We start from the raw sequence: 17,410 nt of genomic DNA on the forward strand, positions 1-17,410 counted from the left end.
GGTCTAAATTAGCTGTTACCACTCAAGAAAGAGAGCTTGGAGTCATTGTGGATAGTTCTTTCAAAACATCTGCTCAATGTGCAGTGGCTGTCAAAAAAGTGAACAGAATGTTAGGAACCTTTAGGAAAGGAATAGATACTAAGACAGTAAATATCATAATGCCACTATATACATCCGTGGTACACCCACACTTTGAATACTGAATGCAGTTTCATAGATTCATAGATTCTAGGACTGGAAGGGACCTCGAGAGGTCATTGAGTCCAGTCCCCTGCCCGCATGGCAGGACCAAATACTGTCTAGACCATCCCTGATAGACATTTATCTAACCTACTCTTAAATATCTCCAGAGATGGAGATTCCACAACCTCCCAAGGCAATTTATTCCAGTGTTTAACCACCCTGACAGTTAGGAACTTTTTCCTAATGTCCAACCTAAACCTCCCTTGCTGCAGTTTAAGCCCATTGCTTCTTGTTCTATCCTTAGAGGCTAAGGTGAACAAGTTTTCTCCCTTCTCCTTATGACACCCTTTTAGATACCTGAAAACTGCTATCATGTCCCCTCTCAGTCTTCTCTTTTCCAAACTAAACAAACCCAATTCTTCCAGCCTTCCTTCATAGGTCATGTTCTCAAGACCTTTAATCATTCTTGTTGCTCTTCTCTGGACCCTTTCCAATTTCTCCACATCTTTCTTGAATTGCGGTGCCCAGAACTGTACACAATACTCCAGCTGAGGCCTAACCAGAGCAGAGTAGAGCAGAAGAATGACTTCTCGTGTCTTGCTCACAACACACCTGTTAATACATCCCAGAATCATGTTCGCTTTTTTTGCAACAGCATCACACTGTTGACTCATATTTAGTTTGTGGTCCACTATAACCCCTAGATCCCTTTCTGCCGTACTCCTTCTTAGACAGTCTCTTCCCATTCTGTATGTGTGAAACTGATTTTTTCTTCCTAAGTGGAGCACTTTATATTTGTCTTTGTTAAACTTCATCCTGTTTAACTCAGACCATTTCTCCAATTTGTCCAGATCATTTTGAATTATGACCCTGTCCTCCAAAGCAGTTGCAATCCCTCCCAGTTTGGTATCATCCACAAACTTAATAAGCGTACTTTCTATGCCAATATTTAAGTCGTTAATGAAGATATTGAACAGAGCCGGTCCCAAAACAGACCCCTGCGGAACCCCACTCGTTATGCCTTTCCAGCAGGATTGGGAACCATTAATAACAACTCTCTGAGTACGGTTATCCAGCCAGTTATGCACCCACCTTATAGTAGCCCCATCTAAATTGTATTTGCCTAGTTTATTGATAAGAATATCATGCAAGACCGTATCAAATGCCTTACTAAAGTCTAGGTATACCACATCCACAGCTTCTCCCTTATCCACAAGACTCGTTATCCTTTCAAAGAAAGCTATCAGATTGGTTTGACATGATTTGTTCTTTACAAATCCATGTTGGCTGTTCCCTATCACCTTACCACCTTCCAAGTGTTTGCAGATGATTTCCTTAATTACTTGCTCCATTATCTTCCCTGGCACAGAAGTTAAACTAACTGGTCTCTATTTTCCTGGGTTGTTTTTATTTCCCTTTTTATAGATGGGCACTATATTTGCCCTTTTCCAGTCTTCTGGAATTTCTCCCATCTCCCATGATTTTCCAAAGATAATAGCTAAAGGCTCAGATACCTCCTCTATTAGCTCCTTGAGTATTCTAGGATGCATTTCATCAGGTCCTGGTGACTTGCAGGCATCTAACTTTTCTAAGTGATTTTTAACTTGTTCTTTTTTTATTTTATCTGCTAAACCTACACCCTTCCCATTAGCATTCATTATGTTAGGCATTCCTTCAGACTTCTCGGTGAAGACCGAAACAAAAAAGTCATTAAGCATCTCTGCCATTTCCAAGTTTCCTGTTACTGTTTCTCCCTCTTCACTAAGCAGTGAAACAAAGAAGTCATTAAGCATCTCTGCCATTTCTGAAACAAAGAAGTCATTAAGCATCTCTGCCATTTCCAAGTTTCCTGTTACTGTTTCTCCCTCTTCACTACCCTGTCTTTGGTCTTCCTCTTGCTTCTAATGTATTGATAAAAAGTCTTCTTGTTTCCCTTTACTCCTGTAGCTAGTTTGAGCTCATTTTGTGCCTTTGCCTTTCTAATCTTGCCCCTGCATTCCTGTGTTGTTTGCCTATATTCATCCTTTGTAATCTGTCCTAGTTTCTATTTTTTATATGACTCCTTTTTATTTTTTAGATCATGCAAGATCTTATGGTTAAGCCAAGGTGGTCTTTTGCCACATTTTCTATCTTTCCTAACCAGCAGAATAGTTTGCTTTTGGGCCCTTAATAGTGTCCCTTTGAAAAACTGCCAACTCTCCTCTGTTGTTTTTCCCCTCAGTCTTTTTTCTCATGGGACCTTACCTATCAGCTCTCTGAGCTTACCAAAATCTGCCTTCCTGAAATCCATTGTCTCTATTTTGCTGTTCTCCCTTCTACCCTTCCTTAGAATTGCAAACTCTATGATTTCATGATCACTTTCACCCAAGCTGCCTTCTACTTTCAAATTCTCAACGAGTTCCTCCCTATTTGTTAAAATCAAGTCTAGAACAGCTTCCCCCTAGTAGCTTTTTCAACCTTCTGAAATAAAAAGTTGTCTGCAATGCAGTCCAAGAATTTGTTGGATAGTCTGTGCCCCACTGTGTTATTTTCCCAGCATATATCCGGATAGTTGAAGTCCCCCATCACCACCAAATCTTGGGCTTTGGATGATTTTGTTAGTTGTTTAAAAAAAGCCTCATCCACCTCTTCCACCTGGTTAGGTGGCCTGTAGTAGACTCCTAGCATGACATCTCCCTTGTTTTTTACCCCTTGTAGCCTAACCCAGAGACTCTCAACACTTCCATCTCCTATGTCCATCTCTACCTCAGTCCAAGTGTGTACATTTTTAATATATAAGGCAATACCTCCTCCCTTTTCCCGTCTATCCTTCCTGAGTAAGCTGTACCCATCCACACCAACATTCCAATCATGTGTATTATCCCACCAAGTTTCAGTGATGCCAACAGTGTCATAGTTGTATTTATTTATTAGCACTTCCAGTTCTTCCTGCTTATTACCCATACTTCTCGCATTTGTATATAGGCATCTAAGATACTGGTTTGATCTTTCCTCCCAGTTTTGTCCTGACCCTCCTTTCTCTCTGCCAAGATAGCCCACACTCCCTCTCGTTTCTGACCCATCTCCCAGGTCTCCATGTTCCCCACTTACCTGTGGGCTTTGCTCACCTGTCCCCGTCAAACCTAGTTTAAAGTTCTGGTTGCCCCAATTCAAAAAGATATATTAGAATTGGAAATAGGGCAACAAAAATGAATAGAGGTATGAAGCAGTTTCCATACGAGGAGAAATTAAAAAGACTGGGACTGTTCTGCTTAGAAAAGAGATGACTAAGGGGGGTGGGATATGATACAGGTCTATAAACATAAGAATGGTGTGGAGAATGTGAATAAGGAAGTGTTATTTATCCCTTCACATAACACAAGAACCAGGGGTCACCCAATGAAATTAATAGGGAGCAGATTTAAAACAAAGTAGTACTTCATCCCATAACACACAGTCAACCTGTGGATCTTGTTGCCAAGGGATATTGTGAAGGCCAAGGGCATTACTGAGTTTAAAAAAAAGAATTAGATAAGTTCATGGGGAGTATGTCTATCAATAGCTATTAGCCAAGATGTCAGGGATGCAATCACATGCTCTGGGTGTCCTAAGCCTCTGAGTACCAGAAGCTGGCACTTGACAGGAAATGGATCACTTGATAATTACCCTGTTCTGTTCATTCCCTTGAAGCATCTGGCGCTGGGCTAGATGGACCCAGAAAGACCATTCTTATGTTCTAAGCTAACTTGGCAAATGTGGTGATACACTAACCAAGTGGTTCTGGGGAGACCCATTAGCACCTTAGTTGTTGTTAAACCTGATGTCATGCTCTGAAAATGGAGAATAATGTGGACAGATGAAAAGCTTCTTTGCATAATTAAACAAGACATACACGTTCTTTTCCTGAAGGGTCTTCTAATTTGGCTATGCTTTCTGTACATTTCATCTGGTAGCCGGATATTTCCTCCCAACCTCCTTCATGCTCAAAACAGGCTTTGTTGCTGGGACAAAGTGGGATAGATCCATGGTTTGTTACTCATTAGATTCCTTGACCAAAACGAACTTGCTGAGTTTATTTGATTATTGCACTATGTTATTAGAAATCTCCTGTGGATTTGACTGAGTAAGGCCTGCAGATTTAGCGCCTCCTACAGGCCTGAGTTTTGTAAAGGGACAGGACCTGGAGTTCCAATTCCTGCTCTTGTGACTGAACTGCTTGCTCAGCTCTCTCCCTTTTTCTCTACCTGCTCTTTTTTCTCTCCTTTGAGTGCATCATTCCTCAAGGAGAGGTTCTCTGTAAGTGAGGCAGCAAATGGAAATAAAACTGAATTCCCTGGCAGCTGAAACTGCTCCACTTCTGGTGGAGCTGATTTTGGTGTTGGTTTTTTTTTTTTTTGCTAGTTCTGGTCATTTTAATAATTGGTTACTCAGAAGCTGTAGGGAGAAGTGTGCCAGCTGAATTCACCCTTGTATTTTCAGCTTTCCCTTAACTGGAAAGGAGCAGGATTTTCTTATGGAGCTTGACTTCCTTGTTTAACCCCCCTTGGAATATCTAGTGGCAGGCTTATTAGCCACCACTAATTTCAACAATACAAACACCTAATTTATCAGGCGGGTTCTGGCTGATCAGCAAATTAATCAGATTTCTTGGTTCATGTACATGTTGAACATGATCCTTTACCTCATGATATTTCCTGTGCAACTGTGTCATAACTCAGTTCCCTAGGATATATTTAGTACAGTCTATCTAATTACTGCAGTACATAATATTCATGTTACTGAAAGGTAATCTGAACATCAGAACTGTCCATTTGGACTTTAACTTTATTGACATTCAGGAAAGCATATGCTAGTTTTGTGTCATATACTGGAAAATATATAAATATTGGTTGATGTGATTTGATATATGTTAATAATGACTCTTTGCACTTTAAACACTGGAAGCCACTGGAACCTTGTCTACATTAGAACTTCCACCAATGGACCTGAAGTGTGGCATTACATATATGCATGTGTGTGGTTTGTGTTTTTTGTTTTGTTTCTTCTGTTAAAACCCTTTAGTGAGACACTGCTTTCTGCAATAGCCAGTGAATAGTGTACATTATTGTATGGGAGTATTCTATAATAGCTTAATTAGAAGTTGTCTGTATTTTATGTAGTGTGACTGTGCCTTTAACTAGAAAAGGAACAAATTTTGGTATGTTACAAGATTTCATAGTTAAGACTGTGGCTGAAGATGAAGTCGGTAGTATGTAAACATTTTCTAACAACTATGAAAACTGCAGTTATTGAGTAACGCATAGGTAGTTTTGCTTTAAGTGGTTTATTAGTCACAGTACAACAATATTAAAATTTGGGGGCATGTGGATAATTATAATTTTTTAACTTTTAGGTTTTTTTTTGTAATTTTACATATCATTTGAAGAGAAATTTTATCTTGCTGTTTTTCTGCAGAGCTTTTTTTAATGAGTATATATTACTAAACACTTCTGTCTCTCCAGTCAGGCCTCTGGCTACTTATTTCCATCTTCCTCTTTTCCCTCTTTGAAGCAGATTGCCCCCCTGATGAGCTGCAAATGGCAAGATGATTATGAGAGCCTGACTGAATGAAAACACATATTTTTGCCTCCATATGAAAAGTGATAAGAAGGAGCAAGATACAAAATTACTCTTCTACTTTAAATATAATCTTTTCTTTGTCAACTTGCTAACTCTAAAATGGAAATCTACCCAGACTTGTTTTCTGTATTGGGTGTTGAAAGTTAAAAGTTCAGTTTGAGGGTATGCTAACACAACATATGAAGGAGTGATTGTAGCAATGGTAGGCATACCAATGCTAGCTTTAATCTAGGTAGCATGGGTAACAATTAATAGTGAAGACATGATGACATGGGCTTGTATTTGGGTGAGCCACCCGAGTTCAAGCCCAGCGGAAGCCCAGGTACATACTTCAGTTGCTAGCACAATCTGAAGCTTGTCTTGCCACATCCTCACTATTGTTACCTGTGTTAGATAAAAGCTAGCATGGGAATGTCTACCAATGCTACAACCACACCTTCACTTGCAGTGTAGACATACATTTAAAAGCAAACATAGAATCTGTGAATATAAAGCCAGACTGGACCACTGTGATTATCTAGTCTGACCTCTTGTATAACAAAGGCCACAGAACTTCCCCAAAATAATTCCTGTTTGAACTAGATAGTATCATTTAGAAAAAAAATCCAATCTTGATTTAAATATTACCAATGGTGGAGAATCTACTATGATCTTCGGTAAATTGATAGATACCCTCACTACTAAAAATGTATGCCTTATTTCCAGTCTGAATTTATCTAATTTCATCTTCCAACCATAGACCTTGTTATATTTTTGTCTGCTAGAATGAAGTACTCACTGTCAAATATTGGATGCTACTGCTAGAGCTTGTAGGGGTTATGACTTCAGGAAGGTCAATGAGAGATTATATATAAGGCTACGTTTTTTTCCATGGAGGTTGTGGAAGTCACGGAAACTGGACTTCCAATGACCTCCGTGACTTCAGCTGGGAGCTGCAGGGTCCCCCTATGGTGGCCGGAAGTTACCCTGCAGTTCCTGGCTGCCATGCGTGGTGGGACTCCTGGAGCTCCTAGCGTTCCCCTGCAGCTACCTAGTCACTGCAGGCGGTGTGGGGACCCCCCAGCTGAGCTCCCCATTTTGTCATGGATATTTTTAGTAAAAATCATGGACAGATCATCTGCTTCCGTGAATTTTTCTTAATTGCCCGTGACCTGTCTGTGACTTTTACTAAAAATATCCATGACAGAATCTTAGCCTTAATTATATACAATTAAAACAGTGTTATGTCTTTTCCCCAGGAAGGGGAAAATGACAATGGAATCCTAGTGTGGAACTTTAAATACTTCACCACATTAGTCTCAGCAAGGAGTTGAAAGTCTGTGGGAGTCAGCAGTTATTAAATAAGACACCACCTTAATATACAGCACACACACACACAAAAAAAGGACTTTTCTGCTGTGATCTAGAGTGCTCACTGCGGGGACATGCAAGTGAACAAACAAAGCTTACTCTATGTGGCGATGCAGCAATAATATGAAAATGTTTTGAGATGAATATGAAGAAACTGAGCTTTGTTACACACATACACACATGTGTATGCAATGAAATATTCTGGTTAAATCCAGGAATATTATTTCAAAGTTCTCATTCAAGTCCTGTTTTCTTGTGTGAGGAAATTTATAGACAGTTGATAGTTTCTTAAAATGGATTGCTTATATCTCTGCTTTGGTACAGCTTCTCCCACTATTTCAAAGCCAGATTAGAACTGTATTGCTAAAATGTGTTTTGTAGACATGGGTTGCACCAGGAGTGGCAGAAGTGCTGTAAAAATGGGGGGCCACCGTGGCCCCTGCTTTCATGCCACTTATTCCCCCCAAAGCCCTGCCCTCGTATTGCTCCTTCCCCTGGGCCCTGCTCCCGTGCTGCCTCTTCCCCACAAGACTTGCCCCCCTGCTCACTCCTCTCCCTCCCTCCCCCTTACGGCCAGTAAAAAGTGATGGGCCCATGGCCCTCTGTCCCCCCGTTCCGTCACCCTGGTTTGAACCAACAGAAATATACGGTGGGGTGGGGTAAATGGGCAAGGCCAGAGCAGTGCTTAGCACAGCTCGGGAAGGAAGGGTTCAAAGGTGGCTTTTAAGTGACCTTTACACACAAGCACACCGGCCCATCCTGCTAGTATCACAGTGCACCTTAGGACAGCCTCAGTGCTGAAAGAGATAGGCTTTCAAGCTCCACAGAAAAAGAAGACCTGAAGAAGAGCTCTGTGTAGCTTGAAAGTGTGTCTCTCACCAACGGAAGTTGATTCAACAAAAGCTATTATCTCACCCACTTTGTCTCTGTGGTAGGTATGTACACTGCTATCACTTAGCAAGTCTACTTGCCTTTTGGAATGAAGGTCCCCTTTTTCATGGCACAGTCCCTCCTCATCTGCTGTTGGAGGGCAGGTGGCAGAGCCAATTTAAGATTCCACTGTGCTGGAGGAATCCTCAGCTGCCAGCTTTAGGTCTCCTTTGTGCTGCTGTTGTGGTGGAAAGGGCAGGACTGAGCCTGAAGTTGTTTGTTACAGGAATATCTCAAAGTATGATGATAGTCAGTAAAGAGTCCCTAAAAATAGCACACTGCAGTGCAATATTTACTCTCTCTGATGTTAAATTAGTCAAGTTTACAATGAAACTAACTGCAAACCCAACCTGAAATATCAGACAATGTTCTTTCTGCCTCTTATGTCATCACTGCTAGTAAAGACTTCAAACAGAACTTAACAGTTGATGACACCTGAGGCAGAATCTGGCTTGGTCTAGTGGGGTTTAGTAACAATACTTGCCTTTGTAAGGAAGTAGCTATGACTCAGACATGTGGGACAGTTACATTGAAAAAGAAGATACTGTTTGCACAAAGTCACTCTGCTGAGTATAAAATAATCAAAACGGATCCTAAAATGACTAAAAATATTGCTCGGAAGAGTCCATTACTTTGAAAAGAATTCAGTCATTATGCAGACAAAGGCAAAGGTGAGCACTGAAGCCCAAACTGAGGCTGGATCCAGCTCCCATTCAAAATTTGTGTCAAAACTCTTAACTGATGTCAGTACGAACTGGGCAGGTTCAGAATCCGGTCTACGTGTCTCAGAGTATCTGTGTTATCTTGTGTAACTGGGGATGTTTCCATAGAAGATATAGATGATGGCTCAAGGCAAATAAAAATGTTTTAACAACTTTTTTTAACAATCCGTGAAAATGTGTGTATATTTTTGCCCTCTTCTATTTTCCATTTAACACCAAAAGTTGCTGAAGTTACTTAGTTCTGCATTTGAGCTTGTAACAATTTACATAGAATGTATATAATATGTAATTTTAAAAATTGCCCACAGACAAGGCAGATGGATAAACCTTCCCAAGCACTCAGATGAGATTAACAAAATAACAGGCAACCTACACATACACAGTCTGACTTTCTCTTAGAAAAAGATTCTAATTTCTCCAATGTTCAAAGGCATGCTAGTACCTTCTAGAGCAGGGGTCCCCAAGGCAGTGTCCATGGGTGCCATGGCACCCGCCAGGGCGGCTAAGTGTGCCCACGTACTGGCCAGCAGATGAGCATCTGCCAAAATGCCGCTGAACGACGCCTCTGGATGACACCGCTTGTCGGCAGCATTTCGGTGGATGCTCGTCCACCACCTCTGTTATTCTCATACAAAGCACACGGGATCTTTATAGAGGAAGGCAAATACTCAGCATTTATTGAAAATACAACAGGTAGCATATGCTTTTCAGTCTCTCTCTTTCTCTCTCTCTCACACACACACACACACACACACACACACACACACACACACACACACACACACACACACACACACACACACACACACACACACACACACACACACACACACACCTTTGATGTCCTTTAAGTCTCTTCACTCCTTCCTTGGCCATCTGGCTATAACAACGGCCTTCACATCTTATTTTTTCCTGATGCATGCATTCCTCATTCACACAAACGATCTCTTACAGAAACCTTCAAAGGTATACAGACAGCATTTTATATTCAGCAGAGTGTATCAAGCCTACAGTTTACATTGGGGCTTCAGGCCCTCAACATTTCTCTAATCAACTTAACATAGATACAATACAAGATCTTGTCTCTTACTTACTAAAACCTTAAAACAAAGAAATGTATATTTAACTAGAGTGCCTAATTTGTAATACATATAGGAAACCATAGTAGACATAACTTATCCTAAAAGGAAAGGGGGACCATAATCAGTCAGAAGGATTGTTCTGGTCTTTCATTCCTTTCTGCTATTCAAAAAGGGTGGCTGACAGGATGAAATCAAATCATACATTAATTCTCATAATACATTATAAAATCCAGCTCCTACACCATGGTCCTCCATGGCTCATCATCTGGTGCCCGCCAGATGAAAAAAGTTGGGGACTACTGTTCTAGAGCTAAGCCCAGGCAATTTTTCAAGAATAAATTGTTGGAGAAGGTAGAATGCACTCTATGGTGAACTCAGCCAAGTGTTATTTGTGTCTGTCTTGTCTTTTTTTTTTTTTTTTTTTTTAAAGCAGAGTTGGAGCCAAGCTATGAAGTTAGCATCCAGATCTGAACTTCTCCAAAGTTCAGGGCTGTTCAGGTCTAGAGGTTTGATTTGGTTTGGGCTGCTTTCTTTGGACTGTTTTCTTGTCTTCTTAAAAAAAAAAAGCATGTGTTTTTAGTACTCAGAAAACTGAGAGGTTGATAATGCTGTTGAGAGGCACATGCAATGCAATAAAGTACTTCCTTACACATTGCCCTCTCCTTTTCCTCCAAAGCTTAGTATACAACAAACCACATTCATCTCAGTACAGAGATTCCCTGAAGATAAGTCTAAAAATAATGCAGAGTTGAGCCAAACCATGTGGACAGTTTTGTAATGTGCAGATCAGGGGCCAGACATGTGCAAAGGCCAAGGGGATGTGTGCTACTCATGTGGTACCCCAACCTCCACTTTCCCCTAACCTGTTCTGTACTGCTGGGGGACCCGTCTCTCAGAGGGGATGATGCAACAGAACAGGTTCTATCTGCTGGTAGGAGAGGCACATCTTCAGAGGGTAGTCCTACTCCTTTCACACCTTTTCATGTCTGAAGGAGAGAATATGTAGCTGGTATTTTAAATGTCCCTGTTTGTTTGCATTTTGGCTGACCTGTACTCTTTATTCTTATTTTGTAAAATACAATCTCCAATCACCTTTCCCCTTCCCTATCTGGTCATATCTTGCTGTCTATAGATCTGTACTGCACCAATGACCTGAGCATCTAATCTCGCATCTAGAGCCCATGTAATCTGCCAAGTCCCATCTATATTTGGTGTATAGCGTGGGTGCAGCTCTAAGTGTTATTACTAGCATGTTAAGCTGCAGTTGCGGCAGAGTGCAGAAATTTTTAGCATCGTGGCAGTTAGCTTTGCTCCTGAGGCCTCCTTCATCCTGTTCTCCTAGGTGAACTAGAATGTGCATACCAGAATCAGGACATTTCTGTAATGCCCTTGCCAGTTGGTTTTAAAGGGGTTTGGGGTCACAGAGCCTAGTTCAGAACCCACTAAAGCCAGTAGAAGTCTTTCAGTTAAATTCTATAGGTTTTGGACCATATTGCTCCTCCATGTGTTTGTTACGTATACTGCTCTGGTGCTTCTGTGCAAGTGCATTTTGCAGGGCAAAGGCTCTCTGACCACAAGGAAGGATTTAGCCCATCGTATTGTGACCTCATCATTTCAAAATGAAATTTGATGAAAGGAAAAGCATCTTCAAATCAGTGAAGCACAATAAAAATGCCCCAAAACAAGTCAACTGTTTTAATCTCCATTGTCCCACCACAATTTGTGGTAGAATTGGTTAACTAGCTAGCCTTAATAGCAATAAAGCATTTGGGTCCCAAGTTTGTTTCATCCATGGGTTTGTGGCCAGGCACACACCTAAAAAGAAATAAAAACCTTTATGTTTGTGTGGCAGAACTCTGACCTTGCCCCCATGGGTCCTGTGCTTCTAGGCGGTATATGCTAGCCTCAGTGGCTCACTGTGACCCTCCACATAGCCCTTCTCTTTCTAGGGCCAGGGTTACAGTCTACTGAGCCCTTTTCATCATAGGCCAGCAAGGAGGTTGGTGAGATAACTCCCACAGTCTCTGCTGTCTCTAGGGGCTTGTTTTAGAACAGTTTAGCCTCCTGTCCTGACAGGGGCCTGACTTCCCCTCCCAGGAGATGTTCCTGTAGTGGTGGGTTGGGGGGAACCCGGGCCCCCCTTCTACTCTGGGTTCCTGCCCAGGGACCCTAATGGTAGCAGCTGTTGGCAGCCAGCCTTTCACTGCCAGAGTTGCTACCTTTCCCTGGGCCACTTCCCCACAGCTCTCCTGCGTCTCTCTTCTTCACCCTTACCTTGGGGCTCCCTTATCAATAATTTGCAGGTGTCTTCATTAACCAGCCCTTCAGCCACACTTCCTCTCCCCTGGCTCTCCTCTCCCTGACTGGAGTGAGCCCTTTTTATAGTATCAGCAGGCCTTAATTAGAGTCAGGTGGTCACATTAGCTTAATGGCCTCACCAGACTCTTTGCAGGTTAATTGGAGTCAGGTGTTCTCATTAGCCTGGAGCAGCCCCTGTGCTGGTCGGTCAGGGAACAGAAAACTGTTAATCCAGTGGCCAGTATCTCTGCCTTCTGCTATTTTGCTGTACCCAACTGGCCTGGGTCTATCACAGTTTGTCTACGCAGCAAAAAATCCCATGGGGCAGTAAGCCTCAGAGCCCAGGTCAACTGACATGGGCTTGCGCTACAGGTCTAAAAATAGTAGCGTAGGCATTCCCAACTTGGCCTGGCTGGAGCCCGGGCTCTGAAACCTGGCAAGGGGGATGGGTCTCAGAGCCTGGGCTCCAGTCTGAATGAGAATGTCTACACAGCTAATTTTAGCCTTGTATTGTGATCCCCATTAATCTGAGTCAGTTGATCCAGGCTCTGAGACTTGCTGCTGTGGGGTTTTTTTGTTGTTGCTTTTTTTGGGTTGTGTAGCTGTACCCTTGGAGACGTGTATGTACTGTTACTGTGTAGGGCTGGGAATGGCTTCACACAAATGCAATATCAGCCTGACAATTAAGGGCAAGAGAGCTTAACCAGGCTGGGATGACTAAATACTTCATTAAATGCTACAGAGGATCTGCTCTCACTGCTGCCAGAGGCAAATTGTCTTCCACAAAGATCCCAGTAAAAATGTCACACCTGGAGATACTTTCTAGTTCATTTCACTTTTGACAGAGCAAAATTGTTTTAAATGGCTTTGTGTCTTATCTTTTTCAAGAACTCTCCAGTAGTTCTGAAATGTGTGTGTTTTATGGTTTCCAGAACCTCTTTGAGCTGGCTAAAATAATATATCTGCCCCTATGCAGTGAGCAAAACGTCCTTTTCCACATAGCTTTCTTGATTTCATTTGATTAAATAAGCTTTTTTGTGAGAGCAATTATGTTTCTTTTTGATGATGAAACATGCAATTGTTTCTTAAGATTCTTCTCAATAAATATAATTTTAACAATGATATATTCCATTTGATCCAGCTCAGAAATGATAATTCAATTATGTATTTCTCTCCTACCTATAAATGGCAGGCTACCTCTTCAATTAAAGAAAAATCAGATGTCCTCATACATAATTCATGACATGCAGAAATCTCCTTTTACCTGACAGGTGTAAAGTAGAGTTGGGCCTAATGTGCAGTATTGATCACCAGAAGCTTATGAAATAGAATGGGTGCTGGAGGTCAGAAAAATGATGGGATATTTTGCCTATGACGTTTATTTATAAATTGCTAGCTATCAGTGTAGGATTCACATCACTGAAGAAGATTCCTGAGATCTTTCTAGAGGTGGTATTTTTTTGTAGAAGTGATGGATGAACTGCTTCTTTGGTATGGCTAAGTAATTGTATCCAAATGGCTACCCATGAACCATGCCATGATGAACAATTCAATCCCTGTTCTTCACTATTTGAAATTATGATGGTGGTTCTGAGAATGACTGTTAACATGGCAAAAGTCTTGATGCTCCATAGTGGATAAGCACAGAGGAGTGACTGATTAGTGCCTTACTCATGTGTTGCTGGGTGAATTCTCAGAGAGAGCACTGACTTGTAGGTGGGCCAGCACCATTTCTAGTTTGGTAGACTGTATCCATTCAAAGATATATAGAATGAATGTGGTCATGAAAACTGGCGTATTTCTACTGTTAAACTCGATCTAACTCCAATTCCCCTACTTTTGATTTGTAATGTCTCTCCAGTGCTATTACTATGGCCTCTTCATTCTTCATGGCCACCTTGGTTTCCAAGCAGCTGACTCCCCTCCTTTTGATGCCCGCTTTCATGCACACTGTGTGATGACTGATCCGACTAATTAATACTGCATTTGGCCCCATGTAGATTAATCAATGATCCTGGATCTATTGTCTGCTCCCTCAAGCCATTCTGCTCTGCTCCTTTTTACATCCTGCATGTTTCATTCTTCCTGAGACATGATGGCAGGATTATTATTTCTTTTTTTTTACTTTTTCTGCCTGACTTCTCCAGTATTTCAGTAATTACTTTCATAGCATTTTCTGCGGGTTGATGTTCAGCAGTCTTTAGAGCTGAGAAGGTTTTTATATAGATACAGATAATGTGTGTTTCTGTTCTCTCCACTTACCCCTCCCCACATGCATCCCCCAACCATACCAGAATGTGAAAACTCCGAATGGGAACAGGGAGCACATCTCCATCTGTGACATTTGGGCTTTGCACTGTTTAGTACTTACTTAGGTGAATCTGATGACAGAGACTCAGTAATAAACTAGTGACAAGAAAGGGAGGAAAAGGTTGTCAATTAATCTGACAGCTTGTCTTGATGATGCAGGTCATAAGGAGCATATTTGTGGCAACTTGTGACACATCATGCTGGGTCAGTAGCATAGAAGCAAATATTTTATAGCATATTGAGAGCGGAAGGGGAAGAAGCAGAAGCTGTAGTGTCTGGGTTCTGGAGGAGACCAAGAGCTTGTACCAAAGGAATCTTGCAAGTTAAAGTAACACTCTAAGCAATTAGGATAAATCAAGGAAGGAGAGCAGGTGCCAGCTACATGAAAATGGACAAGAAGTCCACAACACCCTCAAGTCTGTTGAACATAAGAGATATAACACATACACTAAAGAGAGTAAAATGCAAAAAGTCAATCGTTGTGTACCTGCCCTAATTTTAATTGCTAGGTGATGGATCGGAATCACCCTGGGCCAAAACCTTAAACAATAGGGAGGCTATTAAAGTTAGGCTCCTAAATCCATATTTAGGCTCCTAAATAAATTATGTGATTTTCAAAAGTGTCAAGCACCCAGTAACTTCAAGTGACTTCAAAATAATTAATGCCTCCCATGGGGACTCTTGAGCATACAGAACTTTTGATCCTGGCCTTGGTCATGTTACAAAGGCACTCTAGATCAGTGGGGGGCAACCTGCAGGCCACAGGCCACATGCAGCCCATCAGGGTAATCTGATTGCGGGGCATGAGACATTTTGCTGAAGTTGACTGTCCACAGGCTCCCAGTGGCCACGGTTCGCCATTCCCAGCCAAGAGGAGCTGCGGAAAGCCCACCACTGCTCTAGATATTTCCAAAAAGATGTGGGTATTTATTTTGTGAGTGAGCTCTTCTGAAAATATGCCTCTGTAGGTCTTCAAGTTGAAAATGTATCTTAATAAATAAGGAATGCAAAGAAATGTGCATGAATTAAAGCTACACAAAAGAAGGCGACTTAAAGGACCAGTTGCTCTAAAGTGTTCTGCCCCTAGCAGCTCCCAATGTTCTCAATTGTTAGGCTGCTGTTGCCTTTTAGGCACCTATATTAAGTGAAAATAATGGAGCTGCTGGTCCTTGGCTCTTTTGAAAACCTGGACACTTCATTTAGGTCCTCAGATGGGAACATTTGGGTACAAAATTTTTCTGAAAATCTGGCCTCAAAGATATTCTTAAAGGAAAGCTTCAGCATGATTTTGAATAGAAGCTGTTCATGCAAAAACAGTGGATCTTGAAAAACTACCATTACAAGTTCCTCACTCTCCAGCCTGAGCAGGGCCAGATTAATGCAGGGGCTTTAGGGGCTGCAGCCCAGGGCCTTGGACTAAGGGGGGCTCTGCAGGCCTTTTGGCTGGATGCGGCCCACTGATTCTTTTCATCTGACCCATGGCAAGTCTCCGTGCTGTGATCCGGACACCGGTCTCCGAGCCTCAGCTTCTCCCCCCACCCCGAGGCTGTAGCCACGAGTGCTGGCTCACTGATGTGCCGTTGCGGCCCCTAGGTGAGGGGTGTTCAGGGAATCTCTGCGTGCTGTCCCCACCCCCAGCACCGGCTCTGCAGCTCCCATTGGCCAGGTGCCATGGCCAATGGGAGCTGCAGGGGCAGTGCCTGCAGGCAAGGGCAGCGTGCACCGTGCAGAGCAGCCTGGTCCCTCTGCCTAGGGGCTGGACATGCCGGCCACCTCGAGGAGCAGAGCAGCGCGGAGCCAGTGTTATGCTTATAAGAAGCACATGGAATCTTTTTTGAAGGGGATAAGGCAATACACCGCGTTTATTGAGAGTCCAATTTAAGAATTAAAATCAGCATATGCTTCCATTCTCTCTCTCTCTCTCTCTCTCTCTCTCTCTCTCACACACACACACCAAAAAAGGTTCTGCAGCTGGATTTTATAGTTATCAGTCCTTAGTGTTACTCATTCAGTTCCAGTGGCCAGCTGAAACTGCACACCAGGGAGGGGAGCTAAGCCTCTGTCAAATGCGTTCGAAGCTCTGATGTTGATGCAGAATGAACCCAAAGTGCTATGGCAATACGCCCTTCTTTTATAGTAATAAGTTCCCATACAAGTCTATGGACCTTGCTGTGTCACTGGAGCTATTAATCATGAGGTAGTCAGGGTTGCTCCCAATCAGCATTATTTGGGTTGTTACTGGGAGTATCCGCAGCTGTTTCTTATCTCGTCCCTCTGGCTCCACCCTTTATCTTGTCCTTGGGGTGTATGCCTTTGCTTTAGGGTCGTCAATCTGCCATCCGGTGATTCTGATAATAAAGTTGGTGCCTCTTGACTTGTTCATTCCCTTCTTGACCATCTGGCCCAGCTGTTTTTTCTCAGTTAATTACCATATATTCTTCATTCACATACCAAACAGTAAATAAGGCAATAATTACAGCCATAAAACTTCTGTCCTTCTAAGAACAGTCATTAACACAATCAGTAAAGAATAACCTCAAAACAATTTCTTCTTACTAATTCAAGGCTACAATTCCTTCTTACTAATTCAAAGCTAGCAAAATGGAGTATAAAGAAAATAAGCAAAAGGGAGTACAATTTACTTGAGACAATTTCTTCCCATTAGGCTTTTGGCCTACACCAGGGCAGGCAGGGATCCTGCATTAGCCCTGCTGCACCACCGACCAGGAACCATCTGTGGTAAGCGCCTCCCGGCCGGATCCTGCACCCCGCACTCCCTCCTACACCCCAACCCCCTATCCCATCCCTGTCTCCACCCCAGAGCCTCCTCCCCCCAGCTGGAGCTGCACCCCCTCCAGTTCCCATTCCCCTGCTCCAGCTCTGAGCCCACTCCCCCACTCCAAACCTTCAGGGGCCCCACAAAGTCTAATAACCCCA

This window comes from Chrysemys picta, chromosome 3, assembly GCF_011386835.1.
Source record: "Chrysemys picta bellii isolate R12L10 chromosome 3, ASM1138683v2, whole genome shotgun sequence".
NCBI lineage: Eukaryota > Metazoa > Chordata > Testudines > Emydidae > Chrysemys > Chrysemys picta.